The sequence below is a fragment of the Lutra lutra genome, chromosome 12 (assembly GCF_902655055.1).
Source record: "Lutra lutra chromosome 12, mLutLut1.2, whole genome shotgun sequence".
Lineage (NCBI taxonomy): Eukaryota > Metazoa > Chordata > Mammalia > Carnivora > Mustelidae > Lutra > Lutra lutra.
In genome coordinates this window covers 15,023,410-15,041,174 of record NC_062289.1, presented here as the reverse complement: position 1 = coordinate 15,041,174, position 17,765 = coordinate 15,023,410, and the positions used below count along the sequence as shown (strand labels likewise).

Below are 17,765 nucleotides of genomic sequence, written 5' to 3'. Positions count from 1 at the left end.
AAGCCAAAAGAAAACTGCCACCTGCCAATTTTTTTATTTAAATAGTCTTTACTGCATCAGTTAAAATTTAAGTAGTTTTAACTAAACTTTACACAATCATTAAATGTGGATAAAAGATAATTCAAGTAAGAAAATGACAGAACTAACATTTCTAATTCTAGTATCAGCTCTTCATCCACATCACAAGTTTAAAAGTCAAGGCAAGGGGTGCCTGGGTGGCTCAGTGGGTTAAGCCGCTGCCTTCGGCTCAGGTCATGATCTCAGAGTCCTGGGATCAAGCCCCGCATCGGGCTCTCTGCTCGGCGGGGAGCCTGCTTCTTCCTCTCTCTGCCTGCCTCTCTGCCTGCTTGTGATCTCTCTGTCAAATAAATAAATAAAATCTTTAAAAATAAAATAAAATAAAAGTCAAGGCAATTAAATCAGATAAAGCAGTAATATTCTTATTCTGCATTTTTTTAAAAAAAATAAATAATTACAATCTTCCCCTTCCAGATGAGGATGGCTTTTCACAGAAACCAAGTATGTTACTACTTTTCATAGGATGCTTATGCTATGCCTCCACAGCATTCTCAACATCTTAAAATGGTTACGTAGAAATGGTTTCATTATACAAGATTTTTGTCACCAAAAACAACATGAATCTATCTCAGAGTTTTCACTGCAGAAAAGTGAATCCCCAGGATGCATCTGAGGCAGCCTCCCTACCTCCCCTTTTCCAAAGACCTTAAGACCCTGACTTTTAAAGGGACAGGCAACTCTTTCTGTCTTTGTGGTCCTGACTCTGGGGCAGACTTCTTTAGCAAGTGCCCATGGCTGTCCTAGGGAAATTACAGCAAATTCAGGGGACCCTCTGGTGGAAACATTTGGACTCCGAAGTCACAGCTCCTGGAATAACCACTGTGCTCTCGGTAGTTAAGGCAAGCTGTTATTGAACCATGAGCACATTTAAATGACCCCAAAATATTGAAAAATAACTGCAAAACTGAATTAACTATAGGAAAAGAGTTCAGCCTTACTAGGAACCAAGGATATGTACAATAAAGTTTCCAGATACTAATTTTCATCTATCAAACTGGCAACTTAAAAAATATATGTAAACCTATACAATACAAATATATACAAGCATTGGTAAGGTGCGGGGAAATAAACACTTGCATGTGCCACTAGTGGGAGTATAAATTGGTACAGCTTTTCTGGACCCTCCCAAACCATGAGTAGAAATTATACCCAACAATTTCAAATGATGCAACGAGTGAAGTTTTTGCATCCTTCTTGATGCAAAACATACTATAAGGCTACAATAATGAAAACCAGATATTATTTGAACTAGGAACAGAGAAAGAGATTCAAATAGATACAACAATTTATATCAAGCTGGCACTTGAAATGAGTGACAGAAGATGGTACAGAAAAGAAATGGTTTGGAAACAAGTGGATATGTTTCAGGAAAAGCAAAAAGTTAGATTCCTTCCTCATACCATTAAGCAAAAACAAATTTCAAGTGGATTAAAGAAGAAAACACAGAAAACTATTTCGTAACCTTTGAGAGAAGAAGGTCTTTCTTAGCAAAGATATAAAACCTAGAAGTCATACATAAGAGGACTAAAATTTAGACAATGAAAAATATTTGTATAGAAAAAAAAAAAAACCACAAGTAAAATTCAAAGATAAATGAAGACAGGGGCCGCCTGGGTGGCACATTCAGTTAAACATCAGACTCTTGGTTTCAGGTCAGGTCATGATCTCAGGGTTGTGAGATGGAGCCCCATGTGGGGCTCTGTACTCAGCGTGGAGTCTGCTTGAGAGTCTCCTGCCCTCTCCTTCTGTCCCTCCTCCCAACAACTCTCTAAAATAAATAAATCTTTTTTAAAAAAGATAAATGAAGATTGAAAGAACATATTTGCCAGACATATTTTAAAAAGGGATAAAGTTGGGGCGCCTGGGTGGCTCAGTGGGTTAAGCCGCTGCCTTCTGCTCAGGTCATGATCTCAGGGTCCTGGGATGGAGTCCCGCATCGGGCTCTCTGCTCAGCAAGAAGCCTGCTTCCCTCTCTCTCTCTGCCTGCCTCTCTGTCTACTTGTGATCTCTCTCTGTCAAATAAATAAATAAAATCTTTAAAAAAAAAAGGGATAAAGTTTCTGTAAATCAATGAAAAGAGACATAATTTAATAGAAATATACACATATGATTGAAACAGAAAATAATTCACTGAAATGGGAACACATCGACACACATTGAAGAGTTTTTTAATTATTAAAGCAATAAAAATTAAGTTATATATGAAACTTCTGCATGTAAGACTGGCAAAATTTTGTTACTTATAATGCTCAAGAGGATGTGGAAAAATGGAAATCAACATTTGTTCCAGGTGTAAACTGGTACAACTTTTTAAATAATACTTTGGCAATATATATTAAAACTTTAAAAGCCACACATCCTATAGTGGGATATCTCTCTTACAGAAAGCTATACTATGTAACATACTCAATACCTATACAAAGATATGCATCCAAGATGATAATAGTAGTTTTATTTATTTATTTTTTTTTAAGATTTTATTTATTTATTTGACAGACAGAGATCACAAGTAGGCAGAGAGGCAGGCAGAGAGAGAAGGGGGAAGCAGGCTCCCCGCGGAGCAGAGAGCCTGATGCAGGGCTCGATCCCAGGACTCTGGGATCATGACCTGAGCCGAAGGCAGAGGCTTTAACCCACTGAGCCACCCAGGTGCCCCAGTAGTTTTATTTATAATAGGAAAACAAACAGGGATAGCCCAAGAGTCCATCAGGTGGGGAATAAGGGTACATAGTGACTCTGCCTGTAGTATAATCAAAAAACTTTTAAATAACAATAAACAAAAAAAATAAAAATAACATGTCATAACCAAGCTACTGCTTTAAAACAAATGGTTCCTCCATAAATACTTTATAGTCATTAAAAATGATGCTTTAGAATATTTACTCAGGCAATAATAGAAAAAGGTTCATTATCTATGGAATAGAATGAGGTTACAATATCACTAGTTCAGTATGACCCATTTTTGCAACATACACACCAAAGCAAGGACACACACCAACATACCAACAATGGACATTTCTGGGTGAGACAAGAAAGGACATTCTAAAGTGGCTTAATTTATTCTTTTTATTGTACTTTCCAATTTTCTCACCATTAACAATCGAATTTTGTATTGGGGGGAATAAAAGTTTAACAAAAACAACAAAATGAAGAGTCAGGAGAAGAATTCCAGAAGTAAGGCACAGTGCTTTCTTTTTCTCTTTCTCTCCAAATCCTAACTACCTAAAATGAAATGTTTTATACTTATTCTTTCCATCTAAATACAAAATGTTCTAATTTCATCTCCAAAGCATCCATAGTAGCATCCACGCTCACATCTGTCAATCCCTTTTATAGGGGGTTTGGGAATTTGTATGGTGAGATCTATGAACTCCACATTCTGCTGTCAGTCTTAACACCAGGGGTTTTAGAAAGTAGCATGAATAAAATGTGCTAACGCTGGCCTTGGGATAGAATCATTCCACAAAAGTGTTTATTTTTTATTTTTTTAACCAAAGAATGGATACATTTTTCAGCTGCTATATATAAAAATATTCACTTTTCAGTATGAAAGCTCAGCTGCGATGGGAAGAGAATATAATGCATTGTAAGAAAAATTTAAAGTTATAAGCTTGTGTGGCCATGCATAAAAACTCCTAAAAACTGTGACCATCCAAGGGTTTCTCTCTGAATGGGTCTTTTATTCCAGTGAGTTGGCACAGTGAAAGATGCACTGCATTGTTCTGACATCACACCAGGGTGAAAACACACAGTTCTGTTGACATCAATACAATGCACTACAATATATTTTTTATATCCTCTGTAGGTGTTCTGAAAGGACCCCATTGGTGGAAACGTTTTTTTTAAAAAATTGCAGGAAAATCCCTGCAATGAATAGAGCACAAAAGCATCTCAATTTCCTAGGAAAAACTAGAGTCTACTTAGAAATGTGACAGTAACATTAAGCATACAAATAGAAAGAAATTTCAAAGGGAACATATAAAACACTTTTCCTGTGTCACAGTTCATTATGCAAACTCCATACATCTTAGCATGATGCCATATATTTAAGAAAATAAGTTTATCAGGAAACTTGCTCATAATAAGCCTCAGCAGATCAAGAGAAACTTAGTTTTGATGTAGACATGGTTTTATCTCCCTCTGTGCTCTGTTGTTCTCATACCTCCTGACATGAGACAATAAAATCTGTCTTTATTCGAATTCTTATAAATGAGCCTTCTTGTGGACTTCATGATCCCTCCATCGAATTCTGGAAACTGAAAAATAAAACATTATCAGAGGTAGGTGTGAATGGTAATATGGATAGTGTGGAAAGCAATTAAACCAGTGGGAAAACAGACAAGTAAGGAACTGATGCAACTCTGGGACCCCAGTGGGTCTTGGATACTGAACATTCAAGTATAAGAATTCAGAATCTTGTTACATGCAGCTTGACTCAGAAACTGGAGAAACACAAAGGAAGGCCCCCACGAAATCAATTCATCACAGCCCTACATATGACCCTCACGTTGTGAGTCTACATATGACTCTCACATTCTACAAAACAGTAGCTCCAAATGAACTCTGGGAATCAGAGTACTTAATCATTTGCTAGCTTAGTTAGATATTAATTATAGACTGGTATTAATTGAAAATAATATAATATACTGTGCTCGAATTGATATAGGCTCCATTGTATAAAAGTGCCAAATGAGTGATTTAGGATTCTGTATGCTCTATCTGCTTTCTTTTAGGAGCATATCCATCTAGTACAATATCCATAGAAAAGCAATTCTGTCCAAAAACATGTAGAACACCCAAAATAAAGGCATGAGTAAGAACGAAAGCAGTCATTAGGGAAAGCATTCTGCCGAAGGCAATTTGTGTTTTAATTCAATTAAAAGTTTTAATTTAAGTTTTAGTTTTTTAATTTAAGTAACACATTTTAACCATCTCTATACCTACTCCTCAGCAGCATTAGATACATTCACATTGTTAGGCAAATATCACCACCTTCCATCTCCAGAACTTTTTCTTCTTCCCAAACTGAAACTCCATACTCATTAAACAGTAACTTTTCACTGTATAAAAATTTTAATAGAGGAAAAATATCAACAAGTGTACAAAAACATAATTTAACAAGTCAAATCCAAATTAAAAAAATCGTTTTAATGTGATGTTTCCCAAACTATATATATATAACAATCTCTTTTGTGATTTTTTTTTGCTATATTCAAGCATTTTGATTACCTTGTATTTTTATGAACTTAGTATTTATCATCTAACTACCTATTTCTACTTAACCCTCAGTACACCAGGAAAAATAGCATCATTTATCATCTGAGTCAAATAGGCCTTTTAATATTTTATATTTTAAGTCATTTTACAAAAAACTTACAGAATAATAAAGAGATAATGAAAAACTTGATTTAAAATTTCATAAAAATTTAAACACAGCAAACCTCAAACAAGTGAATTTTGGTACATAAGCATCATAAATGTTGAAATAGTACCAGAACACATCCTTTTTATGAGTCTTGTCACAAAATCTCAGTATATTGAAGTCCTTCCTGGTTGAACGACAAACTGAGTAAGAATGCCATATTTTTTCATGTATCCTTAGAAATATATTGTTCTCTCATCAAACTAGCTTTTCAAGTTTGAGAAAATCAAGATAGACATCTCCATCTGAAAACTCATAATCTCAAATGTGGCTTATATGATCAATTTCGCCATCACCACTCAAGACCAGAATGCTGCTCTTTGCCTCCTTGCATTTATCTTTGGATTCATCTTATGTTTTGAACCAGCTTCCTCTATTTCATCCCTTACCATTTTGGAAAGAAAATGTAAAAATCTAAATTCTCGGATTTATTTTGGTAATCATTTCACTGCATATATTCACTATATATATGTATCAAATCATTATGCTATACATTTGAAACTAATACAATGTCATAAGCCAATTATACCTCAACAAAACAATTTTTAACAAATAAAAAAATTTTAATTTTTTGAAAGAAATATTTTGCAGTACTTTGGACAACATAATAAGAAAGCTGAAGAATGGTGATTTTTACTCATTACATCATTCTTTTGAGGGCCTCAAGTTTAGGGAATTCTATCATTCTTATATTTTCTTATTATTTCAGTCCTGTTTGGCCTAATTAGCCTACTCTGGCCTAGTTAATAACTGATAAATAATAATTAAATGATTCCTCACACGATGAATTAGCACCATGTTCTAAGATCTAAAAAAAATAGTGATAATAACAAGGTCACTAAGATCTCCTAATGTATCTTAGATTTACAAAAGGATTTGATGGACCCATATAGTGACTGCAGATTGAATGTGTTTTTCTATTTAAGAGAAATAGTAGGGGCACCTGGGTGGCTGAGTCAGACTCTTTGTTTTGGCCCAGGTCACGATCTCATGGATCATAAGATCAAGCCCTGCGAAGGGCTCCATGCCCAGCAGGGAGTCTGTTTGAAGATTCCCTCCCTCTGCCCCTACCCTCGCTCAGTCTTACACATGGGTACATGCCCTTTCTCTAAAATAAATAAGTAAAGATTTTTTTAAAACACAGAGAAATAGCAAATTTCTTTGCTCTCTGGAAGACTCTGAAGAAAGAATAAAAATCATGAAGTATCAGACGTCACACACAGTTAAACCTATTCAAAAAATAAATTCCTGGGCGCCTGGGTGGCTCAGTGGGTTAAGCCGCTGCCTTCGGCTCAGGTCATGATCTCAGAGTCCTGGGATCGAGCCCCGCATCGGGCTCTCTGCTCGGCAGGGAGCCTGCTTCCTCCTCTCTCTCTGCCTGCCTCTCTGCCTGCTTGTTATCTCTCTGTCAAATAAATAAATAAAATCTTAAAAATAAATAAATAAATAAATAAATAAATAAATTCCAAAATTAGATTGAATCCAGTGCATATCAGTCAAATAAATTTGTTGTATAAGTAAATTTTGAATTACTGACATAATTTGAAAAACCAATAATATTTGCTATATCCATCTGGATTGTGTTCCTTCATATACCCACCTAAAATAACAATAGCTTAAACAGATAAATCTCTCATTCAAAAGTAGTCAAGACATAGGAAATCCAATCTTAGCTATGGTAGCATCATAGTAATAATTAGGGAGCAGTATCCTATCTTTCTGCTTTGTCTTTCTTAGTATGAGTCCATTGTTCTCAAGACTGCTTAATGGTCCAGTTCAGCTGCTGCTCCTCCAGCCATCTCAGCTATATGAGAAGCAGGAAGGAAGAATGGGGCTAGGGTACACAGTGTGCAATTCTCAGATGAAGAAGCACTCTTTAAGCATCCTTCCTGGATATCACACATGGCATTTCTGCTTATCTCACTGGCCAGAACGAAGACACATGACCACACCTAGGTGTAAAAAAAGCTAGGCCTTTACCTGGCACATTGCCACTAACAGTAACAAAGAGATTCCTTTAATAAAGAAGAAGGAAGTGATGTATATTTAGGAGGTAATGAGCAGTTCAGGCTACAGCCACCAAAAACAGATAGTAACCACAACACATTCAAGAAAAACAAAATATTATTTAGCTATATATATGGCATTGGTTGATAACTTAAGTTCAAAGCTCAAAAGCTTCTTACACTTGGTTATAAAGGGAACAGTATCAAGTACTAGAAAAATGTTAACAATTTTCTCCTTGATTCCAACCGAAAGCACTGAGAAGGGCAAAAACTATTTCCCCCCACTAATTTAAGAATTCTGTGATCAGTATTTATGTCATATTTATGTCAGCACTAACAACCACCTCTCGAGCCACTGGTATGCATTACTTTGGGAAAGGTTGGGCATGAAAGAAATCATGAAAGTAAGTAAGATCACAGAAGTAAACTATAAAAGACAGGTTGCTGAGTCAAGGGACTCTAAACGAGAATGGTGGAATATATGAGCAAAAGGGCACTTAGATATGAGGTAGCCAGAGAGTCATAAACTCATAAAATTGAAAATTATGTTACTAATCTTTCCCTATTGAATAGGATGATTCTTTTTAGAACATCTTGGGAATAGTCAATAATAGTTATCTAAGCTCTGTCTCAACCTTTTCAATGAGAATGGAGCCAATAATTGACAACCAATTCCATTTTAAAACATATCTATATACAGAATTAAAATAAACCTAATGTAGCTAACCCCGATTCCTCTCTGGAACTATATAGAAAAAGGAATGTAACCGTTTCTCCATGTATAAATCCTCTAAAATTGTATTTATTCACTTTTTTCATTTATAACTTCCACTTATTACTCATTCCTATTTTTTAAACCACTTGAATACATTTTTATGGAAAAAATACAATTTATGCAAATATGGAGCCCCCTGACTCTCCCTGAATCCCAAAGAGGGAAGCATTATTATCAGCTTATTATGAATTATTCCAGATCTTTATCTCTTTATGCACATAGGGAAATGAAATTATAATCATACATATTATATTCAGCATGCTATTTTTTCCACTTTATAAATCCTGATGATATTCTGCATATCAAAACCTACAGATCTGCCTCTTTTGTTTTCATTGCTGCATGGTATTCCATAGTTGTATCAAGGATATAACCTAACTATGATAAAACCTTTGAATATTTCCAATTTGGGGCAATTAATAAAACTTCTAAATACCCTTATAAATTTCTTTGTATATGTGCTTTTGCACATATGTGCCTATGCACAAAATTTCTCTAAATTACCTATCAATAAACATTCATTTAATCAATCATGCCAAACTGCCATGCAACACAACCACAGCATTTCACATCCATTAACAGACTATGAGGCTCTCCACTTCCTCACAGTCTCAGCAGTAATAGATACTGTCAGTATTTATAGCTTTTCCCAGTCAGAAAAAAACTTTTTTTTTAAGATTTTATTTATTTATTTGACAGACGGAGATCACAAGTAGGCAGAGAGGCAGGCAGAGAGAGAGGAGGAAGCAGACTCCCTGCCGAGCAGAGAGCCTGATGCAGGGCTTGATCCCAGGACCCTGGGATCATGACCTGAGGCGAAGGCAGAGGCTTTAACCCACTAAGCCACCCAAGCACCCCAAAAAACTTTTTTTTTAAGTCATTCAGTATCTTTGCGATCTTTTCTTTCCAAGCCTAGCCCTCAGTTCCTTCAATCCTACTTGCATAGGTCATGATTTTCAGACCTTTCACTTCTCCTTAGAGATGCTTCAATTTATCATTATTACTCTTAAAATGTACGTCTAAGAACTGATTACAATGGTACAACTATACTTTGACCTGACCTGTATACAAACAAGACTATTACTGATCTTCTGAACTTAGATCTTAACACTTTGTAAGTCACTGTTCTCATTAAGAACTTAGTAAAAGGTATAACATTTTCTCCTAAAAAAGAAGAAGAAGAACAACAACAACAACACATAGGGTACAAGATGCATACAATATCAGGTTTCATGAACCACAGACCCAAGGTTAAATACATATTAATGCAGTCCCAAATCACATTTACATTAGAGACCATATCAGATTATTGTTGTTTCACACTGAGTTTGCAATCAAACTATATCTCAAATGTAATTCACATTATATATTTAACTACTAGAAAATTACATCTTTGTCAGCCTATATTTTTTATACTTTTTTGAACCTAGGTACTAAAAAGCATTTGCATTAGTCTTTTGATGTTTCATCTTTTTACTTCCTACCCACTCTATCAGCCCATTGTGTTCTTTGTGAAGTCCGCTGTCACCTAATTTATGAATGTCTTCAACCATCTCCATGCAAAAGATTACGTAGAAGTACCACAGCATGCCATACAGCTACTCTCCAGAGGCTTCTTTTTTTTCAATAGGTATTTTTTGAGTGACCACTGGCCAGGCTCTGAAGTGACTAAACTGTGACCAAACACATACTTACTTTTCCCTCAAGGATATCATGTACAAATTGATAAATATCTTGCTGATATCCACGCACACTTTTTGGGTAGTATCCCTAGTCTACCAAATTGGTAACATAAACATCAAAAAACGAATTGATAGTAGTTTGCATTGCCCTGATTTGTTTTATTCATTCTTTCAAAAGATTTATGGAACACATTCTAGGTGAGAAGTACTGTCCTAGGGTTGGAATGGCAATGGTGCACACAACAAAATGATGCCCCCCTTACGGAGCCTGAAGTCTGGTGAGGGACCACAATGCTCATGCTGGCTCCACGTCATCACCACACACCTTGCCAAGTGTCCAGAAACTTCTATTGGATAATCCATGCTAATACTGTGCCAACTATAAAAAACAGAGAGTCAGGAGTTTTATTACTTGCTCTTTCCAAACTTAAATAGCTATCTGGTGATTAAGTTTGGCATTATCTGATCAACAGTAACAGTGGTGAGACTACCAAAATGGTGTCTAAGACAACATTCAAGAATTTTTTTTTGTTGTTAGTAAAGGAAGCAGAGCAGAAAAACAGAGCCCATCAAGAAGACTGCAGCAAACTCAGGGCATTAAAAAGTAGCGTGATCTAATCTACTGAATATGAAGATAAATTTCACTTAATGAAATTCATATTATTCTCTCTTATTATCTTTGCAAATTCACTATTATCACCAGAGGCATAAATCCCATTTGCATATTCCAAAGGGTAAATATGAGTCTCTGGCAATCAGGCTGAAATGTCTGCCACTGTTGAATCTCGTAGTCTATTAAAAGGGCACATGGTATTGTAGAACTGACAATTCCACTGGAAAAATCGAATTCGATTTGTTTAGTGTCAATGAGTTTTGTTTTGTTTTGTTTTAAATAGTTTTCATCTGAATAGTCACAAATTCCATTTTCAATAGTCCATATCATAAAATGAGCTCATTTTCCAAGCCACTTTTCAAAAATCTATACACTACCATGCTTACTATGCCTAATATCTATAGTAACAAAAGAGGCATATTGATTTGGGATTAACATGGTTTTAGGCCCATGCCCTCATGACCTTAATCAGCATGGTAATACAAAAATAATTCATGAAGTACAATGTTAAATTAACACAAGTAGTTCTTTAGTTCTGCAGGATAGAAAAGTGATTTCCTACATAAGCTTAAAGACATAATTAAACATATATTTCATTTCTCTTTCAAGAATATTCTTTTGACCATGTCTGATACAGCTGCAGGGAAAGCAGTTGGCAGCTGCCCGTTAAAAGAAAAACTATCGTTTTTTTATAAGCTACTTTATGGCTTTTCAAACTCTCTTTCTGTCTCTCCTCTGTCTTGATATCATTTCTTGAATTAGAAATTGGTGTTTTACTGGGGAAAATAATATTGTACAAGTAGAAACAAAAGTTAAATAGTCAAATTAATGAGGATTTCTCTAATTCCTTTTTAGTTAGCCAGGAATTTTTGTTGACCCCTGCTCTGTGTTTTTGAGAGAAGCTGTTATTAGAAGAAAACTACATAGTTGCAAATTACATTTTTAAAAAACGGAAACTATTTGTACATCTCAGAGAAATAATATTCCCCAGCATGGGAGCCAAGATTCTACAAAAAAGATCATCACACTGTGAGTTTTTGATTACATGAGATTTAACAGAAATTATTTGTAGCATACATTATAAATGAGAACAAAAGTACATTATTTGCTAAATATTTATAATAATATATAGTAAATGTGTAAATACTTATATATTTATAAATATATATCAAATGTGAATATATTTCTAAAATTTATATAAATGTCCATATTTTATAGACATTACTAGTAAATGTGAAAGAGCACAGAACTCATAAGTAAAACTGCCCATGACTCATCTATTTAACATAAAACTAACTCTATGAAACAGTATGGAAAATATGTTCCAACAGTTATAATATTTTGCCTTTGACTACATTCAGATGTGAATTCTTTTGTACAGAGAGCAATGTGTTTCTCTATTACTTTTGCTTATTTATTGTCCTGAGTCTTTAAACATTAACAATTAGCAAAGGAAGAAATATTTTCTGTTATTCTGAAACATTCACAACTCTTCTTTACCTTCTTCTAGGCAAGTTAACTTTCTCCAAGTAGCAGGAGAAAAAGAGAGGAAAAATACAATGGTTAATTTTGTAGCTTGGGATAAATCTTATGGGTAGATAGCTGGCTTACTAACTAAATACACAACTGTATAATTATCGTTTGGTTTTATTGCTTCCTGCTATTTCTTATCTAACATCACAATCAGCATGACTACTACACACAATGGTTACCCAGAGCGTCCATCTTAAGTAAAATTATGAAACTGACAATCATGATTTTACTTGGAAAATGGTAAGCCAACGATTAGTAAGTCCAGCAGCTGTTCAAACTGAATCAGCAAGCACAGAGGATACACAATGGCTCTGCACAGAGAAGTAGGTACAGGGGCAAATCCTGAGCCTGCCAAGCATCACCTGAAGAGTGGACCAGGAAAGATGCGGTCCACAGGCTCGGGTCAGCATCAGAGCAACAGAGGAAGAAGGTATCTGGAGCATGGGGAGAATGGTTTTGGGAGATCCCCTGCCTCCTCGATGTCCCTCTTGTCGGCCCTGCCAAGACAGTCTTCATCAGAGCGCTCAGTGTTGTGTGACACAGCCCAGAACTTCCATTTTGAGCTTCTCTCAGTGGGTCTGAGGACTCAGTCCTCAGTGTGGAGAATTCACTATTCTGTGACTTCGGAGAGTACAATCCTACCAGAGATAATCTATGTGTACATATATATCTCTATGATCTCTGCTTTACCCACTAGGGCCAAGGCCCTGTCTTTCCTATACACTGACTCCCCTGAATTGACGTATCACAAATCTGAGGATCTACTAAGTCCACAATGACTGTCTCTGGAAACTTCCTTTTCTTTCTAACTTAATACATCTGTGCTATACTATAACATCTAGCCAGTAAGAGCCATTGTTTAATCATGATGTGTCTTAGACTTCCCAGTCCCTGTTGTTTTCTACCTTTCTTCCCATAAAAATCCTTAAATTCAAGGCTCTGCGATCTGCTTCTATAAATCTGAAGTCCTGTAAAATTCTTCTACTTAACATAAATTGTCTATATTTCACTTCCAAAGCTAGAAAATGGGTTGTCTATGTTTCATTTCTAGATGTTACATTAAATTCTTTCAAACTGACAATTCTTTATTGTTTCCTAAAGTACCCAAATTAATTAAGGAATATAACATATGTGTAAGATAGTGATCTCACTTTCGAAGATTCTAATCATTTCTAAAAGTCTGTAGTTTTTTCCAATTTATCTTTCTCTTATTTTCTGGCAAGTATACCCTTTTTAGCCTAGTCTTCCCATACTCAACAAAAAATGGCAGGCAAGACAAGCTCCAGAACTCTAAAGCAAACTCGAGTATATGCCCTGGTCTTTCACCTCATGTTTACAAGTGTGCTAGAGACACAGAAGTCTTACCTGCCATCTTATACAACATTTACTAAATATCTTATTTCTCTGGGCATTGGGCAGCATGGCAGTATTAGCACTGATTATTATTTGTGTCCAGATCAGACTTAATTTGCTCTAGGAAGAGAAGATGTCCTTCCCAATCAATACAGTGTACACCACACTATGGAATCTTGTAAAATATAGAGACAGCTTACTGAGATCTCATCCATCTAGACTTTTGTATGTTCAGTTTATTTAACATCGAAAAGTATTGGTTTAAAATTAGTCAATCTAGTCTTTGAATGTTTGTTTTGTTTTGTTTTTTGTTTGGTTTGCCATTTGCTTTGAGGTAGCCTTCTTAAGATCACTGGAATACTACTGGAATCCAATCTGATATAAGAATATACTTGCTGCTTATGTAATTTTAAGTCACATATTTTTTCTTCTTCCATCAGTATTTTTGCTTTCTAACGGTAAAAGAAATAGTATAAGAATCTGGCCCTTGGGGGTGTCTGGGTGGTGCAGTCGATTAGCACCTGACTCTTGGTTTCAGCTCAGGTCACAATATCAAGGTTGTGAGATTGAGCCCTGTGTTAGGCTCCACACTCAGCATGGAGTCTGCTTCAGATTCTCTCTCCTTCTCCCTCTACCCACCCCCCTGCTCATGCTCATGCTGTCTCTCTCTCTCTGCTAAATAAATCAAATCTTTAAAAAAAGGAAAAAAAAAAAAAAAAGAATCTGGCCCTTGGCCACAAACCATTTGGGGGAATTCCTCAATATTCTCACCCCAATTTCTATTCAAGCAATGAAAAGCTAATCAATGATGGGGTTAACAATTAGATTCCAGAGCTTCTAAAATATCTCCCATTACTCCACAGTCCCATTCTCTTCTTCTCTCTCCCTCCCTCCTAAAAACATCTTACTGAACACTCAAGACAAAAATGAGGAGAAAGCCCAAGTCCTAGGGAGGCTTGCATCAGACTGTAGGGTCTGTATGACAAGTTGCCCAACTTCATTGTTCAGATTTGTTCTCAAGCAGAGAAAGATGGACAGGAAGTGGTGGGAACTTCTAGTGATGACCCTGTCTTTGCCCTACAAAACAGAAAGTGGAACACTGTGCTCTCAGGTAAGGGGAAAGGTCGGGAGGAGACAGAGAAGGAGGGAGAAGGGGCATGAAGGGTGGCTGAGGGGCAAAGGCATGAATGGCATCTCCCTCACTGCTCCTCATGCACGGTTGAACAGGTGACCCTGTAAACACCTGCCACCAACACATTCATCCTGCCAGTCCCTGCATCTCTCTTTGCCCCAACTTAAAATGGGGATAAAGAGAATGTATTTCCCAGGGTGGCTGAGAGACTCAAATGAGTTAACATACATAAAGCCCTTAGAAAAGGGTTCAGCACGCAATAAATCCTCACTAAATCATTTTTTAAGAAATGCAATATGGCGTAAAAAGGTCCAAGGACATGAAATTTAGAAAGGGTTCAAAAATGGGTTTTTAAAGCCTTGAGGGAGGAGGCATTATAAGAGGAGAACAGCGTTCCTTATCTTCTCAAAATACAGAACTTTTTAGTAAGCCTGGCAGATAGCCAAGGGAGTACATTTTTTAAATTTTCTTGTTTTGTTTTTTGACAAAACATAAGTAAGACTAACTCCAGTCTTAGTAAATCAGTTCCTTCATATGGGCAGAGTGATGAGAATTAAAACATCTCGTCCACTGTCACCCACTGCTCTTTCCATGACAGGTCAATATTGCTTGTCCCACAAGGACTGACTTAATGGCCAGCATCAGGAGCATATTATGTGATTCATTTTCTTTGCAGGAAAATCAGTCATCATTTTCATAAACATCTGCAGTCACCGCTCACCTCTGCTGCAGTGTTCCTGTGCCACGTCCTCATTGGTGCTCTGTCAGGACGTCGGCCAGCCAGGTCATCTCTGTGATGGCTCCAACAGAGAGACCAAAGTCCCAGAACACAGTAGAGCAGTGATTCTGTCGTGGTCAAGGAGACAAGGATCTGACTGAGACCACAATGAGGCAGACCTGTTTTACAGTAAACAGTGTGAAGAGGGCACAGAGCAAATGAGGGGTCAGAGCAGAGTTGGAAATAAGCACGCAAGAATTCCGAGAGTATGATCACTGTTGGGAAGGAGAGATTTGGGATAGAAAGAGGAAAGAGTGAGAACATAGAGTCTGCTGAGATAATCTGGGGATCCAGGTCTCTCTTGGAGTAGCCTTGTAACCACAAGCAACTCTCACCACTTCTCCGGGTCTGCTTTTCACCTATAAGAAGAGCAGTGGCCAGTAACCGTGCAATATTCACACATGGCAGGCCCTGTTCTCTCTGCTCTGTGTGTGGACTCTTTACAGTCCCAACCACCTCAGGACATAGGTATAAAAAATTCCATCATCATCGTAGCCCATTTTTACAGAAGAGGAAACTGAGGAACAGAGATTAAGTAATTTGCCCAAGGTCACCCATCCAGAAAGCAGAAGAACCAGATTCCCACCTGGGTCGCCTACCTCCAGGGCCCACGTTTATATCACCTTGCCTCTCTGGAAAGGTAGAGAACCAAACTATAAATGATGTGTAATTTCAGATGGGAAAAAAAGACAGACCTTTCTATTTCTTTCATTTCCAACCCTTCATAAACCAATACTATCGTAATACTGTTACAAATAGGAAGTACTAGAAAAATGATCCCAGGACAGGTGTTTCTGCAATGTCAAATACTGTAAAAGTTTCTAAATGCTTTCCATCTCCGTACTTAACTGCAAAACAAGGAACAATCCACAACACAGGATCTGTCCATCAACCACACTGTGTGTAATCCTAGACTGATGGTCTCTAAACTCCAGCTCTGTGCTTGTGAAAGGCAAATTTTGCAAAGCTGTCCAGGTATCCCCCTTCTCTACAAAAACTTGATTTCACTAGAGGTTAAAATTCAACCTTAATAAAGCACCGAACACGGTGCCTGCTTTAGGTTAGATATCTTCCATTCATTTACAAGCAATTGCTGAGCTCGTGCTTTGTTTCTGGTGCTCATTCAGATGTGGAGGATGTAAGGGTAAAGATAGAGCCCCTCCGTGAACTTAGACTCTAGAAGGGAAGACAAAAAAACATATCCCAGGTGATACGAGACTGCCCCAAGTGTTGAAGACATTTAAAACTGTAAGAGCTTTCCTTCTCAAGTCATCATTTTTACCAGGTGAGTTTAGGATGGGGGGGTGTCAGGGTGATATAAAAATGGAATTTCCAATTTCCAGTAAGAGCATCAGTTGGCTCCAGCCTTCTCCATACTACAGCAACTCTGGCTCTCTCTCCTTAACACTACTACCAACAAGGTCTGTGGGGCCCCAGATATCTGTGAGTAGCCTGTAGCTAATCCTCTTGACACCCTGGCACATCAAGGGCCTTTTTCTCCCTACGACCCAGATCTGGTTCACTGTGATGATACCTTGTGCATTGCATGTAAGTAAGTGATAGCTCAGCAACCGAAGGCCACTAGAGTCTCCCATGCTCAATAGTGAGGTCCTGCTATAGGGTAGGGTCTAGAGGTAGGCCCATCACCAAAGACGAACACCATCAGGGCTGATGCTTTCCATCTCAAATCTCCTAACTTCCACTGTTCTTCCACTGTGCTTGCCTCCTTTCCCTTGTCTGGAACTCAGGCCTTACTTCAAAGGGCTGTGGTTGGAAGGACACTGAGGAACCCTACACAGAATCGCCACACCTCTTGGACACTAGCCCAAGGCTGAGATCCACATTTCACCTCTCCCTGCAGGATGAATCATCACATTTCCCTCAGTTCTTTCCAGTAACGTGGACCCATTAAGGCACCATCCACCCGTCCTCCAGACATGGCTGATGCAGGTTTAAGCTAGAATACCTGTTCAAGAATATGCCTGTGGCTCAACAGTAAGCCCCTCCCCTTTTCTTTAAATGATCACCACTTGTCTGTGCCACGGGATTCCCAACTTCAGCAAGCCTGCAGAACCCCACACCTAGTAATGTTATCTTGGTGCAGGCATCAGTGGAGAATGTTATATAGGAATCCAGGTGGTGATGGGGGTTTTATCTGAATCTCTGGGAGGTATGGAGGTGTGCAGAGAATCATGAGTGAGTGACTTCTTTCCAACACACGGGCAAACAAGGGAACTTTATTGAAAACATAATGTACCACATTTTTTAAAATGGTAATTCACATGTTTTTGACTTGTGTTGCTCACTGTTCTCCTTCCAAACACAAACCATGACTGGATGGTGAGACTGGGACTACATCTGGGGATTCTACAGGATACCCTCTATACCTTAGA

At 37.4% G+C, this 17,765-nt stretch overlaps 1 protein-coding gene and 1 long non-coding RNA gene across 3 annotated transcripts in view; one reads left to right on the top strand and one right to left on the bottom strand.

Moving 5' to 3' along the window:
• CDH20 (cadherin 20) overlaps positions 1-17,765 on the top strand; it is a 207,108-nt gene that overhangs the window by 75,084 nt on the left and 114,259 nt on the right. The window lies entirely within an intron of this gene.
• Positions 10,234-17,765, bottom strand: part of LOC125082563 (uncharacterized) — a 229,042-nt gene continuing 221,510 nt past the window's right edge. Inside the window, exon 3 of the long non-coding RNA XR_007122013.1 lies at positions 10,234-10,342. This is a non-coding gene — a long non-coding RNA (uncharacterized LOC125082563). The remainder of the gene's footprint in view (positions 10,343-17,765) is intronic.